General features: G+C 44.6%; 1 long non-coding RNA gene across 2 annotated transcripts in view; it reads right to left on the bottom strand.

Moving 5' to 3' along the window:
* Positions 1-1,154: 1,154 nt before the first annotated feature.
* Positions 1,155-21,748, bottom strand: part of LOC131832198 (uncharacterized) — a 55,885-nt gene continuing 35,291 nt past the window's right edge. Inside the window, exons 3-4 of one of the 2 annotated variants that reach the window (XR_009353942.1) lie at positions 18,300-18,440; positions 1,155-3,382 (exon numbers count right to left, since the gene is read on the bottom strand). This is a non-coding gene — a long non-coding RNA (uncharacterized LOC131832198). The remainder of the gene's footprint in view (positions 3,383-18,299; positions 18,441-21,748) is intronic. The other variant, XR_009353940.1, reaches the window with a different exon arrangement.

Genomic DNA, 21,748 nt, shown 5'->3' with positions numbered 1-21,748 from the left:
TGCTAATTTTGGTCCCACTGGTCAGTACTAACCTGGGTGTGGTGGTTGTGTGGGTGCGACCACCAGGAAGTGGAGGAAGTGGGACTAATGAATCAGGCTGGGGGTGCCCCACTGTAGCATGGCCTGACTCACCCAGGACCATGGGAATGGGTACTTTGGGGTTGATGGCGCCATCTCTGAGCAGCATCAGGGCCTTGAGGGGCATCATTAGTGGTTGCGAATGCTTGCCCAGCACTTCTCACAAGGTAGCTTCAGGGCCTGCCCACATGCCATCTGGGTAATTATGTCCTATTCATCTTCCTGTAGATCCGGAAGAACTAGCCCTTGACTTCCAGACTTAACCTCTCTTAGTGTTGCCCTGGATGATACAGTGATTTGAGCCTTAAAGATGGTGCTTCTTTCCAAAATTGGTCATCCCTCTTTCCTTCCTACTCCATGCTACAGGATTCAACAGTACTTAGAGGTGGGGGCCTCTGATCACCTTCTCATTTCTTTTATCAGCTGCAATGCTCTTTTCCCAAAGCAATCCAGACTGCCTCTACTATCAGTGTGGAACTCTGTGTTGTTTCTCTATCTACTTCAAGTAACTCCACTTTTTTGAAGAAACAACCCTCCCTCACTTTTCAGTTGATGAGATTCAGGTAGTGCCAACTCTACCTCCAGCCCCAAGAGAAGAACATACAAACATGCCTGGCTTGTTGGAACATCACCAGCTCTTGGCCAATGACTGTTCAACAATAGGTATGTGACCTGAAAAGAGTCAACAAGACCCATTCTGGGAGTTCTGTGGAATTCTTAGAGGAGAGAATCATTCTACACTGAGGTTCCTGAGAGCACAGAATAAAGGACTAAAGTTACTGACAACTTTTTTCTTTTTCAAGAGTAAGTTAAATAACTCTATGTGCCAAGAATGATTTAAAGTGTCTGTATATAGGGCGCCTGGGTGGCTCAGTGGTTAAGCTGCTGCCTTCGGCTCAGGTCATGATCTCGGGGTCCTGGGATCGAGTCCCGCATCGGGCTCTCTGCTCAGCAGGGAGCCTGCTTCCTCCTCTCTCTCTCTGCCTGCCTCTCTGCCTACTTGTGTTCTCTCTGTGTCAAATAAATAAATAAAATCTTTTAAAAAAATAAAAATAAAAAAAAATAAAGTGTCTGTATATATTATTATCTCATTCAACTCCTACATCAACCCCAGTTCTATTATATGAGGTGGCACAGCTTGGAGGTTGATAGGACCGCATTTGAATTCTGGCTACATCATGTACTAGTTGTGTAACAGGCAAGTTGTCTAAACTTTCTATACCACAGTTTCCTCATCCATGTAATGAGGCTAATAATAGTACCTCCCTCATAGGTTGTTGTACAGATTAGTCAATTTATCAATGTACAGTCTTTAGAAGAACACCAGGCATGTAGCAAGTGTTCTGCAAGTTTTATCTATGACTATCACCACCATAATCTCCAGTGTAAGGACAAGGAAAACAAAGCACAGAGACTTTAAACTAATCTAAGTTTGCACATCTAGTAAAGTGATGGACTAGGGATTTGAATCAAGTCTGCTTCTGGAGACTATATTTTTTAACTGCAAAATAATATTTTCTGTGCTCCAGCACCCTATGGGAGAGTCTGCCCATAAACAGAGAATACACACAACACAGAGCTGAGAGATGGACAAATTAAAATGGAATCCTGGAGACACTGTCAGAGCCCTTGAATTACCTATCTTAGTCCATTCTCACTACTGTAACAAAAACATCATAGACTGAGCGGCACGTAAGCAATAGAAATTCGTATCTCACAGTTCTGAAGGCTGGGAAGTCCAGGATCAAGGTGCTGGCAAATTCAATGTCTGGTAAGGGTTTTCTGGTCTACTGACACCCATCTTCTCTCTATGATGTCAGAGGGCAGAAGGGACAAGGACGCTCCTTGGGGCCTCTTTGGTTTTAGCTGTAACCCCATTCAGGAGAGCTCCACCCTCATAACCCAATCACTTCCCAAAGGGCCCACCTCCTAATACCATATATACTGCTTGTGAGAGGTGTCATCATGTATGAATTTGACAGGGACACATTTATCTATTTTATCAGTCAAGCCAGAAGTCAAATCTACTTTAGAGTTTTCAATAATTTTACTTTTTTAAAAGATTTTATTTATTTATTTGAGAGAGAGAGAGAGCAGGGTAGAGCAAGAGAGAGAAGAGAGCACTAGTAGGGGTAGGGGGCAGAGGGAAAAGAAGCAGGCTCCCTACTGAGCAAGGAGCCCAATGTGGGGCTCAATCCCAGGACCCTAGGATCATGACCCGAGTCAAAGGCAGATGCTTCCCAAGTGACCCTTGAGTTTTCAATAATTTTAATCAACAAAGTTCCTTCTATCTCAGTCCAGTTTGAGTTGAGGTATCTGTCCCTTGCAGATGAAATCCCTTACAGACTTGACTAACAGAGCAATTCAGATCCTTAAGACTATCCTTGTATTCTGGGCATCAATGGCCCAAGGACAATAGGAAACATTCCCATAAAAGAATCTACTCTAGGGTTATAAAACAAAGCTGCTCAGCTGTTCCGTCATTCATTCATTTCACCTAAGCACCCACCATGTGCCAGGTACTAGTTAGTTGCCTAAGCATTCTGTCTGGATGGATTGGGCATAAGGCATTCTAAAGTGTCCAAGTATCAGTGGCGTTCCCATGAGTATATCAATTAGGTCTGGATCCAAACTCAAGTAGAATCTCAGTTCTCTCTGTCAGATCAGAGGCCTCTGGGATCTTATCATCTATGCCAGATCTTTTCTGAGCTCTGCATAGCCACTGCTACAAGTGGACTCTAGCTTGTTTAGAGTAATGGAAAGGTAATGGAAAAGGTAATGGGGAACTTCTGCACGGACTAAATTATTCATCTCCATCGAACCACATAAGCAGCATTCAATCTCCGTCTCTGGACCCAGTCTTCCCAGATCAAAATATTCGATCAAGGTCCAAACAGGAAATGCAGATGCAAGCGTGTGACTGAGAATGCCAGGGTAAAGCCTTCCATCAGCAAGGTGAGTCTTCTCCTTTGCATCAGATGTACACACACACAGAGCCCTTGAGGGCTGAGATTACTTTTGATTTTTACATCACAAGCGTCATAGAAAATATACAATGAAACCCCAATGATCCCTTGGAGAGTTCATTGCTCTCCCCCATCGTCTTTGATTCCCCTGCCTCCTCTCCGCATCCTTTGAACTTCTAAAAAGACACTTTGAAGGCATGTCATAAAGCAGTTTTTCATTCATGCTCTTCTCTTTGATGATCTTGCTGTTTGTCTGAACTGCAGCGTCCACAGGATGTCGGGCGGGCGAGCTGAAAGCCAACACTGATGAGGAAGGGCCGAGTGAGGACGAGCCTGCACTGCATTTGTCAATAAAAAGAAAGCGGAATGTATGAATGAGCAAGACATGAAGGGCCCAAGCAGAATGTCTGGTTTCTCTTCTATGTCCTACCCCTCAAAGTGACCACCTGTGAGAAAGGTGAAGGGTACTGTAGCCCAGTAACAGTTCACAGCCTGCAAAATGTTTTGTTCAGAGGCCTCCCTCCAGCTCTGGCCTCAAACCTAAGAGTTCTCTGCTCACCCCAAAACTGCAATAACCCAGTTTCCCCTCGATGGAAAGTATTATTGGTTTTGATTTTTCCCAACTTCTCCCATCTTCCCTAATGAAAGAGTCATTCATTTCAAGGCTAACAAGATATGATGAGGCAGGGAATGGAATGGGAGAGAGGAAAAGCAGACAGGCAGGGCCACAGACATGCCTTTCTTCTCCTGGCCCAAAAAATAAATGGTTGAGAACTAAGACTCTACATAACTCTCAAAAACCTTAAAATCCTCAGGAAATAGCCATGGCCCTCAAAGCACCAGTCCTGATGCCCAGGCTGGGGTAGGCTGACTACGGTGAAGGTAGACAAGAGCTTTCCCTGAGTCTGAGTATTCTCAGATGAGAAGGGAAGATAAACCACTCCCTGCCTTGGTGCACTGAGTCTGATTGGTACTAAAGAAGTGGTTATGAGGGTCAGGGTGGGGAGGAAAGCCTTCATCCGGTTATAAATATGAAACACATTAGAACCTATCACTCTGGAGGGTTCTGCTGTCAGTAGAGAGGGTGAAGAACTGACTCACGTATTCCTAAATGTTAGTGACTGCCCGCTAAGCCCTGTGAGCAAAACAGAGGTCTCTGCCCTCACGGAGCTCACAGTTTAGTCAGCGGTCAGACATTGAACAGTTCCACTCAGTTATGTGGAATTATAAATCGGCATGTGTGCCTTGAAGAAAGAGTCCATATAGGGTGTTATGAGGGCTTTTAGCAGAGAGACAGCGTGTGGACATGGGAGTCTAGCTACATGGAAATCTGGGAAGGCCCATCCAAGGAGTGCCATCGAAGCTGAGACCTGAAAGGGAGAGGGACTCAGCAAGCAGCGTAGGGACTACTATGTTACGTAGTTAGAAGAACATTTTATGGAAAAGCACATGTGAAGGTCTGGTTGAAGGGAAGGCAGACAGATGGTGTCAACCCCAGAAGCCAGGGACCAGTTAGGAGTAAAGATTCAACAAATGTGTCATATACCTCCCAACACGTCAGGTGCTCTCCCAAGTACTGTGAATACAGCACCAAACACCACTCACCAAGTGGCTGCCCTCTTAGAGTCTCCCTCCCAGATGTTCACCTCTTTAGGAACCAGATTCCAGCAGAGTTCCCACTAATTCAGGCTGCACGGCATTGAGGAAGGAAAGGACAGCACTACTTCATATGCTCCAGGGTTTTCCTCACCTGAAGGGCTCATAGCGTGTGCCTCCAAACTTAAAAGTGGACAGCTAGCTTCTCATGTCCCACCCCTGCGTGGCTATATGCCAGACAAAGATCTCCGAGGAATGTAGCGGGCAACGGGGCACATGAAGCCAACCTGGCCATCACCTACCCTCAGTGTTGGCCATTCAGGACCACCAGGGCAAGGGGTCTGGAAAGATCTCTAGCTTCTCCATGGACCAGTCCTAAGTTCTGCCAATCATCCTGGCACAGAACGTCGTGACAGACAGCAGGGCATATTTGAGTCCAGGCATCCTGGCTTTTGTCTCAACTCTACCACTTGCCAGCTGGGCCCAGCACTTAACCTCTGTGATCCTGATCCCGGGTCTATAAAAGAGAGTTAATAGGACTTGGACGACAGGTAGTTGTTAGGATTCAAAGAGAGAGGGCATGTGAAGTGCTGAGCGCTCTGCGCAGCAAACGCTCACTCAGCATCTGTGACTGTGGTTATTACGACCATGCTATAGCCCACTTCCCTGACTCCAGGCACTGGGCTTCGTGAAATTTTCGTCTATCAGAGAATCACAGCTCAGGCAATTAAGCACAACGCACAGCCGTCTCCCCTTGATTCACTCATTGCCAGGGAAACCAAGGCAGAGTTCAGCGACTAGCCCGGCATAACCCCAGGACTTCAAAGTCAGGAATGTTCATTTCTGAGAACAGTGAAGCAACCACAGGAAGCATGCTGCAGAAGGAACAACTGGCTGAATTAGTCCTGTGGGAATTACTCGGAAATATCTTCCATTCAGAAAGACTTTGTGAATTTTCCATTGCAAATATTTAATATCGAACGGGATTTCTCTTCCGCCTTTGTCAGTGGAGTGCTCAAAATAATTTTAGTATTAGTCTAAGCCCAGTAAAAATTAGCGAGATAAATCTATAGCACTTCCTTCCCCTTCTCCCTCACTCCACCTGCCCACAATGGATCTCGAATCCAAAGGTCGAGGACGTGAAGTATTCCGCAGCTCAGCAGCACGCCAGCCAAGAATTTGCTTTTAAAACAGAGGACACGGCTTGAACGTTGGTCCTGCTACTGATGTGTTTTATGATTTTAGACTAATAACTTGTCCTCTTCAAGCTTCAGTTTCTTCCTCCATAAAACGAGGGCAACAAGAGCACCTACTGAGTTATCGGCACATGGGAGAAGGGCCACCCGTGAATGTTGGTTGCTATTGTTTCTACTACTGTTCTGTCCCTACCGTGACCCAGTCTTCCAGAGATGAGCTGGGTATAGCCAGGCCAGTGGGCTCTGGGCAGCCACCAACTGACCACGGAGAAACACATCTTCCACTGGAATGGAGATGAAAAGGCTCTGGGTCCTCCTTGGAGATTGTCAGGCCACACAGATGGAGAGTTCTTTGTGAAATTAAAATCCATTCATGACCGAGTCAAACCACACAATACAGAGAGAGCTGCCCAACTCCATTTCTGCCAGTTTCCAACCCCCAAATCAGACTCAACACCTGATTAAAAACCTCAACTTTAAAAAGGATCTCTAGAAGGTTTACTTTTCCTCTCTCCCCGAAGGGAACCTTACAAAGTCTCTGACCTCATGGAACATCCAGTGCAAGAAGGAAGAAAACAGACCATACATAATGGCAGGAGTTAGGAAAAACCCTATGATGGAAACAAAGTGGGGGACAGGATGGAGAAGGACAGAGGATGGAGAAGCACCTCACAGGGGATGGTCAAGGAAGCTGTCCCAATGAAGTGACAGAGGGTCCAGGGCTGAGCCTGTCATGACAAACAGGTTATCTTTCTAATGCCTTATCTTCAAGGTCAAAACCAGGCCAATAAGCGGGAGAGCCAGGTGAGAAGAGAAGTTCTAAACTGAGAGTCTTCCCTTGTAATGCTCCCTTGCCACCATGAACCCACGTAACAGTGCAGAAGGTGCGTCTCCTTTTCCTACCCACAGACAGCCCTATAGCATTGCCAGAAACACAGGTCTCCCGAATTTCTGCCAGAACCACCACTAGATAATAATCATAACAGCAATGATCATTCCCTGAGCAGTGCTCTAAGCCTCCTACACGTTCCCTCATTTCCTACAAAGGGGATGAATGGGCATAAGGGTATTACCATCACCACCCACATTTTACTGAAGGGGAGACCCACACCCAGGAAGGTTACTTGGCTCAGGGGAACACAGCTAATACAAAGTGCATCAGGGAAGCTGCCAGGTAGGTACCATTATCAGCCCCATTTTACAGATGAAGAAAGTAAGACATGAAGAGGTAAAGTGACCTTTCCAACTGGTACAGCCCATAATAGTAGAGAGAGTATTTAAACAAGGCAGACAATACCAGAGTCCATTTCAAGAATCTAAAGTATGTGCATGGAACAGCAAGTCATCCCATTTCTCTGCAGCCATTCAGGTGGGAAGAATCTACAGTCATTTGGTCAACACAAGACACACACAGGACAGCCAGGCCTGGGACCACCTTCCCAGAACTTTAGTCCAAAAAAAAAGCCAGACACAGACATGTTTATAGACAAATAATTCATTACTGCTGGGATAAAAACCGAGAATTCTAGGGTGCAATGAGCAAGTAAGAGGGGGCGACTAGAGAAATGTCATCAGAGGCAGAAACATTCAAAGGCTAGCTGAGAGAAGAGAAGGGACATCAACCCGCCACATATCAGGATCCGGGAAAGAACATGGCAGACATAGCAAGTGAAAGAGAGCAAAGGGGTCTGGGGCAATAGGTGAGAAGAGGGAAGCAGGGGTAGCAGGACAGGAGTCTGGGCAGGCTGGCAATGGAGAAGATGAAGAAAGTGAGGGAGACAGGTTGTGAGGAGCTCTTAAGGCCAGGCTAGGGATGGTCCACCATTTGGGTGGGAGGAATTAAACACTTTTGCAAGCAGCGCTGCCCCTCAAGAAGGGGTCTGGAGACATATGTCAGGTGATTCAGGAGGAAGTAGGACTGGTGGTATAGAAACAATGACCTTAATCCAGGTAAAAGGTAATGAGTACCTTGAGGGAATGATGGCAAGAGAGGTTTAAAGCGGAGGAAAGTAATTCAAAGGACAACAGAGAGATGGAGGACATGACCTAGGCAAGGCCTAGAGCATCAAGGAAGAAACTTGAGTCAAATCTGGTGACTAGAGTATGGGGCTGTTGAACAGCCAGAAAGAAAACTGAGGCACCATGAACAGCTCTGTTTGATCATGCTGAAGGTGACGTCTACTGGAGTGACAGCTACTGGCACGATGCAGGGCACCTCAACAGGCTCTAAGAAACAAATGCCATCTGTCATGGAAACACAAATCAAAACCACAGTGAGATACTACCTCACACCAGTCAGAATGGCTAAAATTAACAAGTCTGGAAATGATAGGTGTTAGCAAGGATGTGGAGAAACCTACACTGTTGGTAGGAATGCAAGCTGGTGCAGCCACTCTGGAGAAAACTATGGAGGTTCCTCAAAAAGTTGAAAATAGATGGGGAGGAGTCAAGATGGTGGAGAAGTAGCAGGCTGAGACTACTTCTGGTAGCAGGAGATCAGCTAGATAGCTTATCTAAAGATTGCAAACACCTACAAATCCAATGGCAGATCGAAGAGAAGAACAGCAATTCTAGAAACAGAAAATCAACCACTTTCTGAAAGGTAGGACTGGCAGAGAAGTGAATCCAAAGCGACGGGAAGATAGACCCTGGGGGGAGGGGCCAGCTAACGGCAAGCGGTGGAGCAACGGAGCACAAAATCAGGACTTTTAATAGTCTGTTCCACTGACGGACATTGCTCCAGAGACTAAACCGGGGTGAAGCCCACGCGGGGTCAGTGTGGCCTCAGGTCCCACAGGGTCACAGAAGGATCGGGGGTGTCTGAGTGTCACAGAGCTTACAGGTATTAGAACGGGGAAGCTGGCTACAGAGACAGAGCCAAGGAGTGAGCTCCCAGCTCAGGGTTACCTTGAACCGGTTGCAGGCTCGGTGAGCTCAGAGCGTGGCAGGAGTCCAGGGAGAGGGGAGTAATTGAGCGCTGTTCTCTGAGGGCACACTGAGGAGTGGGGCCCCGGGCTCTTAGTTCCTCCAGGCTGGAGACCGGGAGGCTGCCATTTTCATTCCCATCCTCCGGAACTCTACGGAAAGCACTCAGGGAACAAAAGCTCCAGAAAGCAAACCCAAGCGGATTTACTCAGCACAGCCCCTGGTAAGGGCGGTGCAACTCCGCCTGGGGCAAAGACACTTGAGAATCACTACAACAGGCCCCCTCCCCCAGAAGACCAACAAGAAATCCAGCCAAGACCAAGTTCACCTACCAAGGAGTGCGGTTTCAATACCAAGGAGAGCAGCAGAATTCCAGAGGAGGAGAAAGCAAAGCACGGAACTCATGGCTTTCTCCCTGTGATTCTTTAGTCTTCAGTTAATTTAATTTGTTTTTCTTTTTCAATTTTTTTTCTTCTGCTGCTAATTTTTTTTTAACTTTTACCCTTTTCTTCTTTAACGTTTTTAAACTAGTTTATCTAATATATATTTTTTCTTTTTTACACTTTTTCTTTATTCGTTTTCTTTTTTTAATTGTTTTCTTTCTTTCTTTTTTTCTGAACCTCTTTTTATGCCCTTTCTCCCCCCCCTCACGATTTGGGATCTCTTCTGATTTGGTTAAAGTATATTTTCCTGGGGTTATTGCCACCCTTTTAGTATTTTACTTGCTCCTCCGTATATTCTTATCTGGACAAAAAGACAAGAGAGAAAAATTCACCACAAAAAAAAGAACAAGAGGCAGTACCGAAGGCTAGGGACCTAATCAATACAGACATTGGTAATATGTCAGATATAGAGTTCAGAATGACGATTCTCAAGGTTCTAGCCAGGCTCAAAAAAGGCATGGAACATATTAGAGAAAACCTCTTGGGAGATATAAAAGCCCTTTCAGGAGAAATAAAAGAACTAAAATCTAACCAAGTTGAAATCAAAAAAGCTATTAATGAGGTGCAATCAAAAATGGAGGCTCTCACTGCTAGGATAAATGAGGCAGAAGAAAGAATTAGTGATATAGAAGACAAATGACAGAGAATAAAGAAGCTGAGCAAAAGAGGGACAAAGAGCTACTGGACCACGAGGGGAGAATTCGAGAGATAAGTGACACCATAAGATGAAACAACATTAGAATAATTGGGATTCCAGAAGAAGAAGAAAGAGAGAGGGGAGCAGAAGGTATACTGGAGAGAATTATTGGAGAGAATTTCCCCACTATGGCAAAGGGAACAAGCATCAAAATCCAGGAGGTGCAGAGAACCCCCCTCAAAATCAATAAGAATAGGTCCACACCCCGTCACCTAATAGTAGAATTTACAAGTCTTAGTGACAAAGAGAAAATCCTGAAAGCAGTCCGGGAAAAGAAGTCTGTAATATACAATGGTAAAAATATTAGATTGGCAGCAGACTTATCCACAGAGACCTGGCAGGCCAGAAAGAGCTGGCATGATATATTCAGAGCACTAAACAAGAAAAACATGCAGCCAAGAATACTATATCCAGCTAGGCTATCATTGAAAATAGAAGGAGAGTTTAAAAGCTTCCAGGACAAACAAAAACTGAAAGAATTTACAAACACCAAACCAGTTCTACAGGAAATATTGAAAGGGGTCCTCTAAGCAAAGAGAGAGCCTAAAAGTAGTAGATCAGAAAGTAACAGAGACAATATACAGTAACAGTCACTTACAGGCAATACAGTGGCACTAAATTCATATCTCTCAATAGTTACCCTGAATGTTAATGGGCTAAATGCCCCAATCAAAAGACACAAGGTATCAGAATGGATAAAGAAACAAAACCCATCTATATGTTGCCTACAAGAAACTCATTTTAAACCCGAAGACACCTCCAGATTTAACGCGAGGGAGTGGAAAAAAATTTACCATGCTAATGGACATCAGAAGAAAGCAGGAGTGGCAATCCTTATATTAGATCAATTAGATTTTAAGCCAAAGACTATAATAAGAGATGAGGAAGGACACTATATTATACTCAAAGGATCTGTCCAATATCTATGCCCCCAACGTGGGAGCAATTAATAACATAATCAAAGAAACACATCAACAATAATACAATAATAGTAGGAGAATTTAACACTCTCCTCACTGAAATGGACAGATCATCCAAGCAAAAGATCAACAAGGAAATAAAGGCCTTAAATGACACACTGGACCAAATGGACATCACAGATATATACAGAACATTTCATCCCAAAGCAAGAGAATACACATTCTTCTCTAGTGCACATGGAACATTCTCCAGAATAGATCACACCCTCAGTCCTAAATCAGGTCTCAACTGGTATCAAAAGATTGGGATCATTCCCTGCATATTTTCAGACCACAATGCTCTGAAGCTAGAACTCAATCACAAGAGTAAATTTGGAAAGAACCCAAATACATGGAGACTAAACAGCATCCTTCTAAAGAATGAATGGGGCAACCAGGAAATTAAAGAATTGAAAAAATTCATGGAAACAAATGATAATGAAAACACAACGGTTCGAAATATGTGGGACACAACAAAGGCAGCCTGAGAGGAAAATATACAGTGGTACAAGCCTTTCTCAAGAAACAAGAAAGGTCTCAGGTACACAACCTAACCCGACACCTAAAGGAGCTGGAGAAAGAACAAGAAAGAAACCCTAAACCCAGCAGGAGAAGAGAAATCATAAAGATCAGAGCAGAAATCAATGAAATTAGAAACCAAAAAAACAACAGAACAAATCAACGAAACTAGAAGCTGGTTCTTTGAAAGAATTAGTAAGATTGATAAACCCCTGGCCAGACTTATCAAAAAGAAAAGAGAAAGGACCCAAATAAATAAAATCATGAATGAAAGAGGAGAGATCACAACTAACACCAAAGAAATACAGACAATTATAAGAACATACTATGAACAACTCTACGCCAACAAATTTGACAATCTGGAAGAAATGGATACATTCCTAAGAGACATTTCAACTACAACAACTGAACCAGGAAGAAATAGAAAGCCTGAACAGACCCATCACCAGTAAGGAGATTGAAACAGTCATCAAAAATCTCCAAACAAACAAAAGCCCAGGGCCAGACGGCATCCGGGGGGAATTCTACCAAACATTTAAAGAAGAACTAATTCCTATTCTCCTGAAACTGTTCCAAAAAATAGAAATGGAAGGAAAACTTCCAAACTCATTTTATAAGGCCAACATCACCTTGATCCCAAAGCCAGACAAGGATCCCATCAAAAAAGAGAACTACAGACCAATATCCTTGATGAACACAGATGCGAAAATTCTCACCAAAATACTAGCCAATAGGATTCAACAGTACATTAAAAGGATTATTCACCACAACCAAGTGGGATTTATTCCAGGGCTGCAAGGTTGGTTCAACATCCGCAAATCAATCAATATGATACAACACATTAATAAAAGAAAGAACAAGAACCATATGATACTCTCAATAGATGCTGAAAAAGCATTTGTCGAAGTACAGCATCCCTTCCTGATCAAAACTCTTCAAGGTATAGGGATAGAGGGCACATACCTCACTATTATCAAAGCCATCTATGAAAAACCCACCACAAATATCATTCTCAATGGAGGAAAAACTGAAAGCTTTTCTGCTAAAGTCAGGAACACGGCAGGGATGTCCATTATGACCACTGTTATTCAACATAGTACTACAAGTCCTAGCCCCAGCAATCAGACAACAAAAGGAAATTAAAGGCATCCAAATTGGCAATGAAGAAGTCAAACTATCACTCTTCGTAGATGATATGATACTATATGTGGAAAACCCAAAAGACTCCACTCCACAACTACTAGAACTTGTACAGGAATTCAGCAAAGTTTCAGGATATAAAATCAATGCACAGAAATCAGTTGCATTTCTCTACACCAACAACAAGACAGAAGAAAGAGAAATTAAGGAGTCAATCCCATTTATAATTGCAACCAAAACCATAAGATACCTAGGAATAAACCTAACCTAAGAGGCAAAGAATCTATACTCAGAAAACTATAAAGTACTCATGAAAGAAATTGAGGAAGACACAAAGAAATGGAAAAATATTCCATGCTCCTGGATTGGAAGAACAAATATTGTGAAAATGTCTATGCTACCTAAAGCAATCTACACATTTAATGCAATTCCTATCAAAGTACCATCCATCTTTTTCAAAGAAATGGAACAAATAATCCTAAAATTTATATGGAACCAGAAAAGACCTCAAATAGCCAAAGGAATATTGAAAAAGAAAGCCAAAGTTGGTGGCATCACAATTCCGGACTTCAAGCTCTATTACAAAGCTGTCATCATCAAGACAGCATGGTACTAGCACAAAAACAGACACATAGATCAATGGAACAGAATAGAGAGCCCAGAAATAGACCCTCAACCCTATGGTCAACTCATCTTCGACAAAGCAGGAAAGAATGTCCAATGGAAAAAAGACAGCCTCTTCAATAAATGCTGTTGGGAAAATTGGACAGCCACATGCAGAAAAATGAAATTGGACCATTTCCTTACACCACACACGAAAATAGACTCAAAATGGATGAAGGACCTCAATGTGCGAAAGGAATCCATCAAAATCCTTGAGGAGAACACAGGCAGCAACCTCTTCAACCTCAGCTGCAGCAACATCTTCCTAAGAACATCGCCAAAGGTAAGGGAAGCAAGGGCAAAAATGAACTATTGGGATTTTATCAAGATCAAAAGCTTTTGCACAGCAAAGGAAACAGTTAACAAAACCAAAAGACAACTGACAGATGGGAGAAGATATCTGCAAACGACATATCAGATAAAGGGCTAGTGTCCAAAATATATAAAGAACTTAGCAAACTCAACACCCAAAGAACAAATAATCCAATCAAGAAATGGGCAGAAAACATGAGCAGACATTTCTGCAAAGAAGACATCCAGATGGCCAACAGACACATGAAAAAGTGCTCCATATCACTCGGCATCAGGGAAATACAAATCAAAACCACAATAAGATATCACCTCACACCAGTCAGAATGGCTAAAATTAACAAGTCAGGAAATGACAGATGCTGGCGAGGATGCGGAGAAAGGGGAACCCTCCTACACTGTTGGTAGAAATGCAAGCTGGTGCAACCACTCTGCAAAACAGCATGGAGGTTCCTCAAAATGTTCAAAATAGAACTAACCTATGACCCAGCAACTGCACTACTGGGTATTTAAAGATACAAACGTAGTGATCCGAAGGGGCATGTGCACCCAATTGTTTATAGCAGCAATGTCTTCAATAGCCAAACTATGGAAAGCACCTAGATGTCCATCAACAGATGAATGGTTAAGAAGAGGTGGTATATATACACAATGGAATACTATGCAGCCATCGAAAGAAATGAAATCTTGCCATTTGCGATGACATGGATGGAACTAGAGGGTATCATGCTTAGCGAAATAAGTCAAGCGGAGAAAGACAACTCTCATATGATCTCCCTGATATGAGGAAGTGGAGAAGCAACACGGGGGGTTAAGGCGGTAGGAAAAGAAGAAATGAAACAAGATGGGATTGGGAGGGAGACAAACCATAAGTGACTCTTAATCTCACAAAACAAACTTAGGGTTGCTGAGGGGAGGGGGGGTTGGCAGAAGGGGGGTGGGGTTATGGACATTGGGGAGGGTATGTGCTATGGTGAGTGCTGTTTAGTGTGTAAACCTGGTGATTCACAGTCCTGTACCCCTGGGAATAAAAATATATTATATGTTTATAAAAAATAAAAAAGCTGAAAGTGGAAAAAAAAAAGTTGTAAATAGAGCTATCAGATGACCCAGCAATCACACTATGGGTATTTACCCCAAAGATACAAATGTAGTGATCCAAAGGGAAACATGCACCCGAATGTTTATAGCAGCAATGTGAATTATGGAAAGAACCCAGGTGTCCTCTGATTGATGAATGGATAAAAAAGATGTGGTGTGTATACACACACACACACACACACACACACACGAATACAAATACTATGCAGCCATCAAAAAGGACAAATCTTGCCATTTGCAATGACATGGATAGAACTAGAGGGTATTATGCTAAGTGAAATAAGTCAATCAGAGAAAGACAATTACCATATGATCCCATTGATATGCAGCATATAAGAAACAAGGCAGAGGATCATAGAGGAAAAAATGAAACAAGACAAAACCAGAGAGGGAGACAAACCATAAGAAACTCTTAATCTTAGGAAACAAATTGAGGGTTGCTGCATGGGAGGGGAGTAGGGGGATGGACTGGCTGGGTGATGGACACTGAGGAGGCTATGTGTTGTAATGAGTGCTGTGTATTGTACAAGACTGATGAATCACAGACCTGTACCCCAGAAACATATAATGCATTATATGCTAATTCTTTAAAAAAGCAAAAAACAGGGGTGCCTGGGTGACTCAGTGGGTTAAAGCCTCTGGCTTCAGCTCAGGTCATGGTCCCAGGATCCTGGGATTGAGCCCCACGTCAGGCTGTCTGTTCAGCGGGGAGCCTGCTTCCCCCTCTCTCTCTGCCTGCCTCTCTGCCTACTTGTGATCTCTGTCTGTCAAATAAATAAATAAAATATTAAAAACAAAAACAAAAACAAATGCTATCTCCCATTTCATACTTTGGAAAGGTAAGACTCAATGAGGTGGAGTGACTAGGCCATTCACATACTCGTGCCTGGAACCCTGTGGGTCTCTGCCCATCTCTCTCCACAACCCCATGTAGCTTCCCTGCAGCTCTTTTTTGGTTTAAATCCTTCTCTTGTTTACATTCATTTGCTTATGTTCTGCCATCTGAAGAAATGGCACCTTTCCAATGACTCACCCTGCCCTGGCCCAGGGACAGCTAACTCGGGCAAAATAGAATTCCCAGATAAGTTCTGTTCAAACCACAAAGAGATTTCACACCGTGGGTTTATTGTCAACATTTTTAAAAATCAGAAATTTTTACATACAAATCTAGATATCGAGTTTCTCCCGAAAACCCAAATTATCTGGTGACATGGGGTTCCTACTCTCAGCTGAAAAGCAGCGGCCCTCTTGAGTAACCACAGCTTTCTAGCTCACCATCGTCTCTACTCCAAACATCTAACAACCAAAATAGAAACTAAGACATATGACCACCTGTTCCTTCACAACTAGCAGTCATTTTTAATCTTAGGGACAAAAAGGAGTAGCAGGGACCATGGGTAAGAGGAGAGTACACTCTTCGACTGTGGCAGAGCTCTACCTACTTAGTCCTTATACATATTTGAGTCCCTGGCCTGGCCTTATTACTGTCAATGTCTTATTTTTACTAGATGGTAAATGAAAAGGGCTCGTTGGGCATGCATGCTTAATGCCCAGTTTGGGACCACTCAAGAATAGTCTCTTTTTCCATATTATAATCACCCTAATTCCACCCAATTCCTGTGTTATTCAACTCCTGCCACACGGATTCTAAGTTTTAATTCATACAGAACATCCCAGGGAAGTGGGGACCCAGAAGTGTATTTGCCCAGCACCGTTTGGGAAGAAATACAATCCAACTGAACTAAGGGCTCAAGCTGAGGCTGGCTTGAGTCTTCCATGAAATGGGACATTCTTTCGGAGCAGTATCCTAACAAAGGAGCCGAGGAGAGAAAACCCATCTCATTACAGAGCTTCCTCCCCCTCGCTGAGACTTGGCAGAGAGCAGAAAAATGAAGCACACCCCTTGCTCCTCTCTAAAAAATCCAACTATGGGGAATGAGAGCCAAGATGTAAAAGGTTGGGTAGAAACATCAGTGAAACAAAGTGCCTTGTGGCCGGCTCTGAAGGCAAACAGGTAACTCCCATTTCAGGGGGCCTGCTGTTCAGAGGGTCAGAAAATGCCCAGTATCTGCCAATACTCCCTCCTGTTCAGTGCTCCAGCCCTCTCTCATCTCCATCTGACTGGATTCTTTCACATGTGCCGAGATGTGTCAACAACAGAGAAGCCCGTGCCCATGCCTGTGGGAGAGTGGGCCCTGCCCCGTGGCCCCCAGGAGCTGCCCACTATGCACATGCTTCTTCAACCTCCATGGAAGCACAGGCAACCAGCAGTTCCCTGGGGAGCTCAGCCACTAAAGGGTTAAGTGTGGGTTACACCGGGGTTACATGATGTGCAACCACAGACATGTTCCCGCCACTGTCAGAGTTTACGGCCAAGTAGGGAAGACAAATAGTAATGATATAATCACACACACATATGCAGGCATTTTTCAAAAACAGAACTATGGAGGCGCCTGGCTGGCTCACTTGCTAGGGCTTGCAACTCTTGTTCTCGGGGTCGTGAGCCCAAGACCCAAACTGGGCTCCAAGATTACTTTAAAAATAAAGTAAAATAAGCCAAGCAGAACTATGTACTCTGGAGGAAACAGTCCCGGGCATGCATGCGATCAATTCATCAGACATAGGGTGGTCAGAGAAGGAAGGCTTCCCGGGGTAGGAGTTGGCTGGCTGCGGGGGCTGAGGTGGGGGGTGGGGAAGCAAAGTATTCTAACTGTGGGAAGAGCAGGTGCCAAGACTCTAAAGAAGTAGGGAGTATGGAATGTTCCAAGACCTGAGATGTGATTCCTACAGTTGAGTGTGGCTGCAGGGGAAGCGGGGGGGGGGGGGGGGGGGCTGCATCTGATAGGCTGGGGGTAGGTTCTGCAGCTGATAGACTCCTCCCTGCCTGCTGTGCTGTTTCCCAGCTGTTCTAACCAGTCCCAGATTCCAGGTTATGCTCATTCTTCAGTGACTTCCCCTGAGCTCCTAACACAGTCCACAGTCCAGAGTAAGGAGAAGCAGGAAGAGCACAGAAATCAGCACTGAGGACAGACCTCATGGAGGACAGACCTCTCCTCAAGGAGAGGAATGAATGCACATCTATAAATGAAATATACAGTCACCGGCATAAAGCTGAGGCCGATGGTAAAGAAAACGTTAACTTCAGGGCTGCCAAACTCTAGAGAGCATCTTCTGCAAAAAGGGATTCTTCTCTATCTCCAGTTCTGAAGCTCTGAGCCGGCTCCAGATCCCTGTGGCTCCAGGCGTCTAGCACCACTGACAGAAAGCCTTGGGCTGCATGGGGCCTGCCCAAGAGCGAGCGGGTGCCTTGCCCCAGCCAGCTGCCAGATCTGCTGCTGGGTTTATTCTAAAGCTTTGCTTTGGTTTCAAGGTTCAATTTGAAGGACCTGAACAAATGTGGGTGGTCATTGGGAAGGAGTTGGGGGCGGGGAGCAGGTGGGAGACAGGAGCTCCACAGACAAGGGTGGCAGGATTCCCCAGAAATGCCAGCCCTCAACCAAATTACAAGCTGCCCAGAAGGGGAAAGTACCACTAGGTTATTTCTGGAGCCAAACAATGCTGGCTCTCATCACTGACAAACTGAAGACAAATAAGAAAACAAGACATGGCCCCACCCACCTCTCCAAAAGGCTAAGACCATGCCTCATAAATTACTCAGGTATAATTTCAGTTACAAAAACAACTTTAAAATTTTAAATCAGGAGCACCTGGGTGGCTCAGTGGGTTGAGCCTCCGCCTTTGGTTCAGGTCATGATCTCAGGGTCCTGGGATTGAGCCCCGCTTCGGGCTCTTCGCTCCACGGAGAGCCTGCTTCCACCTCTGTCTGCCTCTCTGCCTACTTGTGATCTCTGTCAAATAAATAAATAATACCTTTAAAAAAAATTTTTTAAGCCGTCCTTTGTGATCCCTCTCAGTTCTTGCAAACAATACCTTGAACATGTCACACCCTCATTAACTTGTAGAAAAGATTTCATTCCAACCTGGCAGTGACCCTCAGAGGCACGCTAAAGAGCAGCTAGTGATCTTTTTCATGATGACTTCATTTCAGGAGGTTCCTCGGTTATCAACTCTCCATGGACTCCCTATCGCATCTCAAATTAGCCCACAGCGTCCACCCCATCTCCTACCTCCTTCCCCCTGCTCACCACTCTGCAGGCAAAATGCCTTCCTCTCAGTTCCTCAACCAAGCCATAGGCTTCCCCACTGCCAGGCCTTTGCACAGGCTGGTCCCTCTGCCCGGTGTGCCGCCACCAACACTCCACACTGGCTCCCTCCTTGGACCTTGTTCATCCTTCAGCTCTCAACTGAAATAGCACCACCTCAAAGAGACGCCCTCCTCAGTCACCCATCAAAAGTAACACTCTTCCCTCTCTGTCTTATCTCAGGCTGATTTTATTTCTTTGTGTTTGTTTGTTTGTTTGTTTGTTGTTTTTTTAGAGCAGATGCTGTCTAACCAGGAACTCTTCTCAGTGCCCCCAGAGAATTTTTCACTCTTCTGTAACTTGCCCATTAGGCATCATGCTCTCCCACGAGACAAGGAACTCCAAAAGGGGAACAGACCCTATCCGCCTCACAAATTTTCCCTCCCACCAGCACGGTGCCCAGCACCTGGGAGGTGTGCCATCTCTGCTAACTTCAACGAATTAGCTGCATCATCTGCAGACACACTGGCCTGGGCTCCTCAAATATGTCAGCTCATGAGGGAAAGAGAAAGGTTGGGGAGCCATCCTGATTAGCAGACACCAAAGAAGCACAACGATTTAATGCAACATGTGTCTGTTGAAGGGAGTTGATCCGAAGTAAACACTACTACTAATAAAGGACATGACTGAGACTGTACAGCCATTTGAATCTGAACTGCATGTGAATGAAGGGTGCTGCACCAGTGTTACATTTCCCAAGCTTGATAATTCCACCAATGTTAGGGAGAAGGGCACAAAGACATGCCCTAGAATACTGTGCAGCAGAAATATCATGACAACTGCAGCTCATTTTCAAACCATTCAGCAAAAATAAATGTGTGTGTCTGTGTGTGTGTGTGTGTCTATACATACCTACAGAGAATATTGTTCTGGTCTTACCATCTGTCCTATAGGTTTTAGATTTTTCAAAATAAAAACCTGGGGGTGTGGGGCAAATAATATATGGCTTAAATAACCAAACAGAGTTCTACTTACTTTCACTGAAGGGCTGTGATAGTCTAAGATCATATGGGTAGCCTCTGGCAATTGGGGTTAAAACCAATATTCCAGAGTCCCAGATTTTTTTAGTTTTCACTACATAAAACAACTCACCTGGACTCCTGACAATTTCAAATAGGGAACTTTCAGGGACCTAAATTATATTGCTGTCAGATATGCATCAATTTAAAAAAAAAATCAAAACAATGTTGGGTGATTTTAATCTGGGACTTTTGCTTCCAGGCCATTTCACCTTACAACATAAAAGCCTTCCTGTTTGCATACATCTAGACCTGAGATCTAATATCAGCACTTTCCACCTACCCCTACACCATGCCCTGTGAACTATAACTCTATTAATAAACAGTGACCTAGAGAACTGGGATGGGGTGGGGGAGAAGGGAGTCTGGCACTAAAGTTTTAATTTTCTATTTTTATTAAAATTCTTAAGCTTTAATTTCCATTTTCTTTTCAACCTAGACCTTTGGAGCCTGTGCATGGTCCAACTCCTATTCATCCTTCAAGTCCCAGCTAGATGGCTCTTCCTCCAGGAAGCCTTCCCTGACTTTTCCAGGGCAGTTTAAGAGCATTTCACCTAGGCTCCCACAAGCCCTCTCTGTTCTCTAGAAAAAATTAAAACTTATCACACTAATTTTTATTGCTTGCTTATCCGACTTCATCACTGAATCATATTCTTCACAAGGGCAGGGGTTGGGATGTCAGCGCTCAGCCCGCACCCAGCCCATACAGGACACACGAGAATCCACTGAGCTGAACTCTACTGCAACAGCTGGCCCAGTCCCACTGCTGGCCAGAGCTTGGATGACTTGTGGAGGGCAGGCTGAGGCCAGCTCTCCCAGAGCAGCTCCAGTGAAACTCTCTTTTTGCCTGTTTTTTCAGGTGTCCTGTATCACACATCCCCTTTGGGACAGGAAGTGTCCTGTGTCACTGTTTTCTCCTCTTGTTCTGATATCAAAGGCTGGACCAGGGAGTTCCTGAGTGAAGATCAGGGGGCTTGGGTCCAGTTACCCACCACCTGCTAGAACAGCAACTTGGCCGCATTGCCAAGTGGGGAACAACACACGCTTTATTAAATAATAACAACATAATACACACTGCTCACTCTACCCAGTCATTTCAGCTCATAGAGTCTCCTCAGGGTGGGACAAACAGAAGGGGTTTTGGTGGCAGAGGTGGGGGCAGAAGATTTGCAGGATGTAATTATTTGGATTTCATGGATTTGGCTGAGGAGAGCTTTTTCACTTGCCTATCCCTTCCCACAAGCACTCCAAACAGAAACTGTCCCCTACTGGTCATTGTAGATGGAGTAAGGGCAGATGCTGTGAATCTTTTTCTCAACCCCCTCCTCCCTCCTGGGCCCCAGGTTTTCTCAAGCCCAGCAGTTGACATGGTGACAGTTTTCCCTGAAAAGATCCCACCAGAGTTGAAAAGACTGAGCTGTTTGTATTTTTTAAGATTTTATTTCTTTATTTGACAGAGAGAGAGAGATCACAAGTAGGCAGAGGGGCAGGCAGAGAGAGAGGGGGAAGCAGGCTCCCCGCTGAGCAGAGAGAGACTGATGCGGGGCTTGATCCCAGAACCCTAAGATCATGACCTGAGCCAAAGGCAGAGGCTTAACTCACTGAGCCACCCAGGTGCCCCAAGACTGAATTTTTGTACATGATTGTCTTTTTTATAAACACACACACACAAGCACACATCAGCAACCCAGAATCTAGCCCCCAAATCCATATGTTTCTGTTTAAGGATATGATCGCCCACATTGGGATCTCTTGATCCCTGAACCAAACTCAGAATTCAGGACACATGGGACACATGGGTCGGGGGTTAGAGTCAATGCCAAGGTCACTGAATAGTACCTTTGTCCCCAACGTCCCACCATCCCTGAAAGCCCACCTCCCATGGGATCTGTCCCATACAGAGCCTTTCTCCACCAAGCCCCTCTCTCTTTGGTC

Source organism: Mustela lutreola, chromosome 5, assembly GCF_030435805.1.
Source record: "Mustela lutreola isolate mMusLut2 chromosome 5, mMusLut2.pri, whole genome shotgun sequence".
NCBI classification, from domain to species: domain Eukaryota; kingdom Metazoa; phylum Chordata; class Mammalia; order Carnivora; family Mustelidae; genus Mustela; species Mustela lutreola.
Note: the sequence above shows the minus strand (reverse complement) of the source record. Positions and strands in the feature narration are given on the sequence as shown.